Below are 9,832 nucleotides of genomic sequence, written 5' to 3'. Positions count from 1 at the left end.
ATTCTAAAGTACAATCGAAAAGTCTCCAACAATAGCGTGAATGTATAGCCACAGTTGGAGGTTATTGTAGTTGTACATTTTTCCAATTTTTGAAGATTGCTAAATGATCATCTACTAATGACAACATTTATTAGAAAATATATCTAGTTATTATATCGAGCAAAAAGAAAACTATATTGCCTAAACAATATCATCTTAAAATATGAACGAAAAATCTCCTATCATAGTTTAAAAGCAAAGTCTTAGTAGTCGACTACTATAGTAACTCATTTTTTATCCTAAGGAAACAGAAACCTATATTCTTTTAAAGTAATTTAATAGTCTTATAACTATGTTTTACATAAAATGCAAGAAGGTTTATTTTTAGTTGGCGCATACTCTTATTATCCAATTAATTGCTCTATATTTCCGCTAATATGGTCACATTTTCCGATCAACTAAGACACTACTTTAGAGTTCTACGGATATCTCTCTAGCCAATGTTATCTGGGTACTGTGATAGCTTAGTAATATTCCAGCATTATTTCTGTTTCCCTGGTAATATTGCAATGAAAATATAATATTGCGATATTATGTGCTGTGTGGGATATATAGGCTGCAATAAGCAACATGTTCACGAATTTACGTTAGACTAGAGGAAAAGATTTATAATCGACTATTAGATGTACATATCAAGCTGTAATTACAATTTCAAGTATATTTTCTTATAGTTTTATATCAATCTGCGCTTGTAAAGTCCACGATCCGCATTGCAAATATGTAATCTGAATTTAAAATTAATTGGCGAGAAAGAAAAGATTTTCGTAAGTAAAATATTATAAAGATTTCCGTAGATTGACTGCACCAATCAGAGTGGATGCATAGGAGAGACCGGGGTAAATTTTTCGCTAATTTTTTCGAATTTTAATGATAAAACAGTTTGGTATATTTAATTGTTCCAATTGGCTATATAATAATGATAGAGACAACCTTCCTCTACATTTTGATCCTATCGACGATGCTATAAACTGTATAGTTTCGTCTGTGATAATAAAAATATCAATACGCAGTAAGCAGACATACCTGCCCCGGTACCGGGGCAGATACGTTAGCAGCTCGGGGTAGGTCAGCATTACATAAAATACATGTAATTATACATTTTGAAGAATGTTAAATCAATAAATTATACAATGAGATACCATATATGATACTTTTGTGCTTACAATTTTATTTATACTTAAAAACAAAAGGAAATAATTTTATGTAACATACTTTATATGTATATATATCATATGTATACATCATCCATCATGTATTATGTTCGCGTTGCATTGTGTTCTATGATCCTATGATTATTATGCATTGTGAGCTATGTGTTTACTAACCTATTCTTTGCGCGCAGCTACACCAATGCGCACCAGTTCCTCAGTGCTACCATACAGAAAAATTAGCGAACCTACCCTATCTGCTCATTTCTGCGATATTAATAATTTTAAGAATAAAGTTCACTGTTATTATACAAAACAATGTATCATATATCTTCAATAAACTTCATTTTAACTAATATTACATAACTTCAGTTCATTCATTCATGATAGAAAATGCAAGAAGAATATTTCGAGACATATAAAATTTTACTCAACTGACCTCAAATCAGTTTTTTCTTTCTTTTACCTGTAATATTTGCGCGATTGTAATGAAAATTGGAGATAAGTATCTTTACACTAAACGTTTTATGTTTTATGATTTCACTCGAACTGTTTGTTTCACAATAAATACGTGAACGAAACGATTTGAGAACCTACTCCTACTGCGAACCTGTCCCGGTCTCCCCTATTACGTGTGCAATAAATATTAAATCGATCATGTATCTTTTCGTTTAGCGTAAACTGGTAAATAAAATAAAACAATCATTTGAGACCCACACATTTGCAATTACAATTACGAGGTCACTTTATAAGACAGCAAAAATAGCTAAAATTCAAACTGTAATAAATTTCTATGATAATAATAAACGAAAATCCGAAAGAATATCGAATCCGAAAGAAATAATATCCCAAATAGCACCAAGTCGACTATTAGTCGACTGTCAGTCGGCAAAAAAAGTCTAAAGTCGACTTCAAAGTCAGACCGAATGTCAACTTATAGTTGACTAACAGCCGACAAATGACTCGACTATAGTCGACCGTCAGTCAGCCAATAAGTCGACTTAGAAGTCGACTTTATGGCGATTATAAGTCAAGTTTCGGCCAATATTGTGGCGATTATAAGTCAACTTATAGCCAATTTAACATTATTTAAATTTATTATTAAATTTTTACTTTAATAGTGATATTTCTCAAAAATTTGATCAATTTAATTTTATTATATTTTAACTGTATAATATTATTACATTAAAGAATAGTAAAATTATATTGATCAAGTCCTTGGAAATGACAAAATTTATTTTAATAATAACTATAATCGATATATAATAATAAACCAGATAACAATGTTTAATACAATATATTTATTTCTTTTTATAACGCTCTTGAAGAAATTTTTTTCATTATATATATTTACTTATAGATACGTGTAAATATTGCATACATATACAAATAACATCAAAATACATTTAACCACTTATACATATGTGTAATAAATATATATTAGTAATATATTCATTTTTTCAGTAACGCTCTTATTCTATCGCCAGATCGTCGCAACCATTCTTGCATGCACGTTTCGATTTCGCTGATCGTATTGTATATGTAGCAATAGTATTATGTAGCTTCAGAACAGTTGCTACAAACGTAATAATAAAGCCTATATATAAATATCTTATGACATTAAAAGCTATCTTGATTAAAGCACATATAGGAAAATATAATTCAAAAACAAAAGGTAACCCAGTGAACAATAACATAACATCAATGTTATAATTTCTCAATCAACAATGTAACGGTTACATAACATGTAACAGTTTATGTAACAGAGTTATGTAACAGTTACATCGTTGAGTGAGAAATTATAACATATTGATGTTATATTACTTATAAATGTTATGTTATATTGATGTTATATTAGTTTGTGTTCACTGGGTAAGCTCTGAATGTAGAATTGATTATTGCTCTGTAGTGTTTTGATGCTACATTCTGTATATTAGGTACGCTCTTTGTAGTAGAACTAGTGATTGTGATTATATTTAACATGAAATAAATAAAAATATGTTTGAAGTTTAGCGAAAGCGAAAAAGAAAATTTTATAAAGTGTTTATCGAAATTTTGTATAAAAATTTTTCAAGAAATTCTAGAATTTCTAAATATTTTCTTTTTTTATTTCCAAAAGAGGAAATAGTCTCAGTATTGACATATTTTCACAAAGTATTACCGGATCGGACTCTGTCATCCAAGGATGACAGTCCCAGCACCCTCCGGTGCGGCCTTTGCGAACTCTATTTTCAAAGGAAAATCCTTTGAAATTCAAATACGTTCATTGACATATTTTCAGAAAATATTACCGGATCGGACTCTGTCACCCAAGGATGACAGTCCTAGCACCTTCCGGTGCAGTCAATGTGGACTCCGTTTTCAAAATAAAATTCTAGGAAAATCAGTTTTTAAAATTACTCCAAATAATAAATACGTTTTAATAGAGTTCAGTAATAAAGAAAAAGTGCATATAATTATTACCAATTACTGAGTCTGAAAGTTTCGAAAAAGTGTATATAATTAATACCAATTACTGAGTCTGAAAGTTTCGATTTTCTCATTGATAATTTCTTCTTTTGCTGTCCACGTATATGTCTGTGCAACTTCGTAGCCAATTACTTGCCACAATATATTTCTTACATTTTTTGCAACAGTTTCTCCACCAACTTGTGACATTTTTTCAATCTGTAAAAAATGCATTTTATATGAATATATAAATATATAAGTAAATTTATATATATATATATATATATATATATATATATATATATATAATTTAATTATAAAACTATTTCTTCTAATTGCATTAATAAGTTTTGCATGAATAATTAATTAAATATAATAAGATAAATTAACTAAATTTATATAATGTTAAGTAACCAAAATAAAATTAATATTTCAATATATTAATTATTATCAATTATTGAAAATGCTTCCCAAACAGCACAAATGTCCAAAATCGAGTCATAAGACGTCTTTAGGACGTTTTTAACACATTTTTAAGACAATACTTTATAAACTTGTCTTAAAGATAAAATATATAATTTATGAAATACATATTTGTATTTCATTTGTCTTTCACTTTCATACTAAGTAAAACCATAAGAAAAATAGCCTATGAGAGATAACATAGTTATCAATGCATAAATTATAGTACCTATTTATAATAATTGATAAATATAAAATTAATAAAACAGATCGCATACATACAATTTGATAAAAATAAACTCCTTGTTCTGTATCTACTTTACTTATAATATTTTAACTTTAACTATTTGATTTTTTAACTACTTCAAAGACTATGGATTTTAACTGTAGTAAGTGCCAATTATGTATCTTGTAATTAGTTTACAATTTTATCTTTGTATCATTATAAGTACTAAGAAGACTCACACATCTGGGATCAAAACATATGCGATGTGTTTCATTAATTTCGTATTTATTAATCATTATAAGTAGATACCATAATTTATGCACTAGTAATAGCGTTTGGTCTCATCAGGCTATTTTTCCTATAGTTTCACTTAGTATAAAAGTGAAATACAAGTGAAATATATATATTTTATATTTTTTATATTTTATTACACAGTACAATAAAGTGTATTGAGAATTTCGTGATTTAATGATTTTTATACTTATTGATTATTTCTCTATTTATATTCCTGTTTTTATATTTATATTAAACATATATCTTTGCATCAATTTGTGTACAACAGCTTTAATATGCACTGAGTGTGCACTAGTAAACCTACTACTGCGCACCTATTATACATGAAAGCTGTCATATACAAATTGATGTAAAGATATATGTTTAATATAAGACACTCAATCTATTAAGATAATCAGACACTCTAAATAAAACACTAATAAAAAAATGAAAATTTCTAATTGATTTTTGTACTTACTCTTGTGCTTTTTCTTGTACGTTTTTTATGGCAACGCAGCAACACTATAAAATCAGAATTATAAATAAGAATGACAATACTTTACATATATCAAATATAGACTCAGCGAACACAATGTAACATGTAATATATATGTGAATTATAATTTCCCATTTAATAATGTAACTGTTCCATAACACAAGCGTTATATAACAGTTACATTGTTGAGTGGGAAATTATAACCACAATATGTATCTGTACTCTGTGGCTGAACCCCGCGATTTTTATTTTTAAGCAACATTATACATTTCTTATTTACGGTAGCCGATAATTATTTAAGTAGAAATATTTCTACCATAAAAATTGGTGAAAAAAATGAGTGCTAGAAGAATACGAATAAAAAGAAAATAAGGGAGAGAGAATAAGCAAAAGAAAACGCGTATAGATCTCATAGACCTTGGATGTGCCTCAGAATTAAATCGTTTGCTACATACATTACTAAAGATACATTACTAAACTAAATACATTATAAACAAAAGCATATATATATATATATATATATATATATATATATATATATATATATATACAGAGTTGTACGCGTTACTTGTAACGACGTTACTATTTCGTTACTTTTTTTTGGTAACGATTTGGTAACGCCGTTACTTTTTTGTATCAGTAACGAAAAAGTAACAGCGTTACATTTTCTTTAGTAACGAGTAACGAAATTCATCGTTACTTGTATCGTTACTTTTTTACTATTAGATATCTTTTCGACATCTTTTAGACATGCATGTTTACTGGAAAGTTACTGCCCAGGTAGCAAAGTGACGTCTAAAGACGTCATTAAGACGTTATTATAACGTCTATGACGTTTTAATGACGTCTTTAGACGTCACCTTGCTATCTGGGTGGCTATGAAAAGTAACTCGTTACAGTTATAGTTACTCAAAAAATAACGAGTCGTTACTTTTAAGTTACTTTCTTGAAATGATTGTAAATTATTATTGTAAATACAAAAATCTTATATTTTCGTAATTCAAATGACACACTACGATCTTATCTTCGTACATTGTTCGAATAAGTCGATCTCTATTACTGGGCGCTTTGAAAGTCTATAATCTACCGCCTAAATCGGGACAAGTCGATCCATCATTATCGATGCTATGCACGGCACGGCGATATCGGTAGAGCTCACTCACTTCTAATAATGGTTATTAGCTATCGAGTCTCTTAGCGCGTACAGACAACATGTTGGCGTTTCTGCTGTCGGTCCAAAAACTTATCAATTCCAATCGCGAAACGCGGAGGTAACAGGGATTCGTATCGATCGGAGATTCCAATCTCGATCAAATTAGTGAAATTTCCTTCTCGCTGACAATAAATTCCCGCCGGTGTGTGAGTTGCTCGCTTCTACGCCGGTTGTTGCTCGCGGCGACCGGCTGGGATGGCGGCAAAGCATTACTAAAATGTAAGAATTGAATTTTATAATTAATATCTATTATATCAATTAGTTTATCCACTTAACAAATTTCAAATCTGTATTTAACATAATAAAAATTTAATAATAGTCTTGTAGAGGAAAAAGAATTTAATTACATGCTCCATAAATACATTGATAAATTTATTAAATTAATATACGATTATTTTAATATACGATTACTATATAATTTTAATTTTATTTTACGTAACTTATTACTATTACTTATTACTTATAGTTACTTATTTTTCAAGTAACTATTAAAGTAACTGTTAAAAAAGTTATAAGTTACTAAAAATAAGTAACTAAGTTAAGTTACAGTTACCGAAAAAATGTAACTATAATTTCATTACAAGTTACTAGTACTTCTTAACTAGTTACTTCCCAATCCTGGTTCTACAATATATCGTTTGTCAAAGTCGAACGTCGAAATGCAGTTGATGGTCCAATAAAAGAGCTTATTTTTCATAAACGAGTTGTTTTCATTGGACCATCGATTACATTCTGATATCCGACTTCGACAAATGACGTATCATAGAACCGGCCTTTTCTCACGAAACGTACGTGCGCGTGCGACAATCTACGCAGCATTCCGTTTTACGTATATGCATACAATATACGTGACGTATCCCAGCTAGTCAAAGAATCAGAAAAACGTTGGGAAGACGTCCAAAAAACATCATTCGGATTAAAAATCGTCTTTTAGACGTTTATATAACGTCTAATCAAAGTTTCTCAGATTCTTTTAATAGCTGGAATACTATACGTATGCCACATAGCACACAATACTTATGATAAAGATTCATAAATATTAATGTCGAATTATTTTTTAAACATATAATATAAATATTTTATAAATATTTTAGGTACACATAAAGAAAAAAAATATCAAAATCTTTATTCAAAATATTATTAAAATACAAACTAAATATTTTGTATAATATCGATAGTAAACAAAAAATGAATATTTGTAGTAAGATTTTATAAATATTTTAGGTACATAAAGGGAAAAAGTACCAAAATCTTTATTTAAAATATTATTAAAATATAGACTAAATATTTTATACAATATTTATAGTAAACAAGAAATAAGTATTTGTAGTAATATTTTGTAAATATTTCTATTTACAAATATTATATATGAAAAAAGTAAATGTAATTATTTATAACTATTAAATTAATGAAAGAATAAGAAAATCGAAATTTAAATTGGTAAAGTATGTAACGATCGGAAAGAAATCGTTACGAAAAACACAAGAAACGCATAAGACCGCGAAACGGAGTGTTAAAGGACAATACGTCCTCGAGAAAATAAATAGCGAGACCGCCGAACAACGGCGACACATAACGAATCAAGCGTGATTCGCAAATATAAAGTGCCGCGAATTCGTAATCGAGATCAGATTCCGATCCGCTCTTTCGAGAGAAAGAATCCATACCGCTCCTGATAGATTTCTACTCGCAAATACGCGACAGAAATCACTCCGTCGATTCACGGATACGTGACATCGACATTGTTTCCAACACCGTTCCTGGCAGATTGCAGCTCGCGGATACGCGACAGGAATCACTCCGCCGTCGGTTCACGAATACGTGATACCGACACTGCCATTCCTGGTAGATTCCCGTTCGCGGATACGCGACAGGAATCACTCCGCCATCGACGCACGAATATGTGACGTCAATAATCTGGCATACCGATCCTAGCAGACTTCTGTTCGTGGATACGCGACAGAAGTCACTCCGCCGTCGGCTCACGGATTCGTGACGCCGGCACTGAAACTACCGTTATTCGCAAGATTTCACGGCCATCAAGGGCCTGGAATCAACTTACCGGAAGGGCGCATAAACGCAACCTTCACACCGCTCACCGGATCTCGCTTCGCCTTAGCGCAAGTGAGATCACACCGCTATCGAGTCGCCGCGTGCGAACTCGTCACCGTATATTCGAAGCCTCGCTCCGTTGCAGCGCAGCTTCGACACCGCGTTATCCGGATCCGCGTCAGGATCACAACGTCGTCGACCCGCAAGGATGCGAATCGACCTCCGCGATACTAGCAAACCGATCTCGGCAAACAAGATCGCAATCATTCCGTTACCGCAACACATAGGCGCGTCCGCGGCACCATGATCTTGTCAGAACGAGCCGGTCTCGTTAAAGTACGAAGACAAATCTACCAGCTAAGGTTCCGTGTACACAAGGCGGACCGCTGCATAGCATATGCTGAGCCGCACCGAATCTTCGCGATAGGAGAGGAATCGTAACTGAGGTATCGCCATCGAGGCGATACACCGCACACAGCTCAGCTGCAATATCACCGACATACCGCCTATACTGGGCTGCATCGAACCGCAGCAAACTAGCAGAAAAAAAACAGTCAACCGGAATTAAAGAGGCGAACAGCTGAGAGCGTCAACAGACGAACTCACAACGCGACAACAGTCAGCGTTCCGCGCACCGCGCATAGCCTCTCGCGAGCCATCGCCTAAACAAGGCCTCTGGCAGATTGTATACAAATCGACAAAAACCAACGGCGTCGACACTCAACATCGGATTTAATGTATATCGTTAGCTGATTTTAAATATACGATTCAGTTTAATTATTAAATCGGCTGTTTTCAAATTTATTCCGTCTTCTACAAACCTGAACCGGCGAGCAATCCGGAACGCGACGCATCGCGTTTACAAGTATATATCCTGAAAAAATAAATTTATTTCTTTAATTTAATTGCCGCAAGTCATTTCATCGTGCCTGTTCTTTAAATTAAAGAAATATATTTTGTTAAATATAATTTCTTAACTTAAAAAAATATTTGTTACATTTTAGAAAACATGTAATAAATATAAATTAATATTTTTTATTTATAAAATGAGCTGTAAATTTATGAATTTCTAGATAAAAAAGATTTCTTTGACTTTATTAAAATATTTATATAAAAGAATAATCAAATAATTTCCTTACAAGAAGAAAATTAGTTCTTTAATGTATAAACTGTGTTTAAATAAATATTTGCTTGTTTTAAAAATAAATGAAATACAAGTAAATTTGAAAGTAATGAAATATAAGTAAATCATTTTATAAACCTAAATAAATTATTTTCTGATATTAAAAGTATCTTCTTTGTGTTTCAAATGAAAATTTTTATTATCATAGCATAGCGTGTATGAAAGGCCAAGTCAATCTTAATTGAGCTGGTATAATGATATTTGTATAAAATTGTGTATACATGTATATTAATATTGTTCCACTATAAATAAATAAATAAATAAATATATATATATATATATATATATATAT

The 9,832-nt window shown here is 31.0% G+C and overlaps 1 protein-coding gene and 1 long non-coding RNA gene across 14 annotated transcripts in view; one reads left to right on the top strand and one right to left on the bottom strand.

Annotated features, from left to right (window-relative positions):
- The window catches only part of LOC116844216, a 29,882-nt gene that overhangs the window by 16,081 nt on the left and 3,969 nt on the right, over nucleotides 1-9,832 (top strand). The window lies entirely within an intron of this gene.
- Nucleotides 2,464-9,832, bottom strand: part of LOC116844218 — a 10,308-nt gene continuing 2,939 nt past the window's right edge. Inside the window, exons 3-6 of one of the 3 annotated variants that reach the window (XR_004378047.1) lie at nucleotides 8,368-9,231; nucleotides 6,256-6,517; nucleotides 5,075-5,118; nucleotides 2,464-3,854 (exon numbers count right to left, since the gene is read on the bottom strand). This is a non-coding gene — a long non-coding RNA (uncharacterized LOC116844218). The remainder of the gene's footprint in view (nucleotides 3,855-5,074; nucleotides 5,119-6,255; nucleotides 6,518-8,367; nucleotides 9,232-9,832) is intronic. The other 2 variants (XR_004378048.1, XR_004378049.1) reach the window with 2 other exon arrangements.

This window comes from Odontomachus brunneus, unplaced genomic scaffold, assembly GCF_010583005.1.
Source record: "Odontomachus brunneus isolate Ranch 3 - 2012 unplaced genomic scaffold, Obru_v1 Obru_scaffold_040, whole genome shotgun sequence".
Taxonomy (NCBI): Eukaryota; Metazoa; Arthropoda; class Insecta; order Hymenoptera; family Formicidae; genus Odontomachus; species Odontomachus brunneus.
Note: the sequence above shows the minus strand (reverse complement) of the source record. Positions and strands in the feature narration are given on the sequence as shown.